We start from the raw sequence: 1,010 nt of genomic DNA, 5'->3' as shown, positions 1-1,010 counted from the left end.
CTAAAAACGCCTTACTATACATGGTCGTTTTTTTTTCATCTAAAAACGCCTTACTATACATGGTCGTTTTTTGGGGTTTAAAACGCCTTACTATCCATCGTCATTTTTTTCAGGTTAAAACGCCTTACCATACATGGTCGTTTTGTTCGGCTAAAAACGCCTTACTATACATGGTCGTTCTTTTGGGCTCAAAACACCTTACTATACATTGTCGTTTTTTTTCGGCTAAAAACACCTTACTATACATGGTCGTTTTTTTTGGCTAAAAACGCCTTGCTATATATTGTCGTTTTTTGGGGGTTAAAACGCCTTACTATACATGGTCGTTTTTTTTTCTGACAAAAACGCCTTACTATACATGGTCGTTTTTTTCAGGTTAAAACGCCTTACTATACATGGTCGTTTTTTTCGGGTTAAAACGCCTGACTGTACATGGTCGTTTTTTTTGGCTAAAAACGCCTTACTATACGTCAGTGGTGTACGAACACTCGGTGTCGGGTCATTGTTGCTTTGTGCTACTGTCATGTTTGTTTGTTGCTGTTTGCTGGCTGCTGTCATGTTTGTTTCAGTCAGGTTTTGGTCATGTTTTATCTTCGGTCATGTGTTTTGTTTGATACTTTGGACTTTGTTTGTTTTGGATTTAGTTTTCTGAGTTTTAATACAATCTTTCAAGTACACCTTGCTCCTCCCTCCTGCCTGCTTTTTTTGGGGTCCACCACCTCGCTTCGTGACATATACATGGTGGTTTTTTTCATGTTAAAACGCCTTACTATACATGGTCGTTTTTTTTTGGGTTAAAACGCCTGACTATACATGGTCGTTTTTTTCGGGTTAAACGCCTTACCATACATGGTCGTTTTTTTCCGCTAAACGCTTTACTACACAAGACCGTTTTTTTCGGCTACAAACGCCTTACTATACATGGTCGTTTTTTTTCCGCTAAAAACGCCTTACTATACATGGTTGTTTGTTTCGGGTTAAAACGCCTTACGATACATGGTCGTTTTTTT

The sequence above is a fragment of the Hippocampus comes genome, unplaced genomic scaffold, assembly GCF_001891065.2.
Source record: "Hippocampus comes isolate QL1 unplaced genomic scaffold, H_comes_QL1_v1.1 scaffold110, whole genome shotgun sequence".
NCBI classification, from domain to species: Eukaryota; Metazoa; Chordata; class Actinopteri; order Syngnathiformes; family Syngnathidae; genus Hippocampus; species Hippocampus comes.
The sequence above is the reverse complement of the archived record's forward strand: the minus strand, read 5'-3'. Positions refer to the sequence as shown.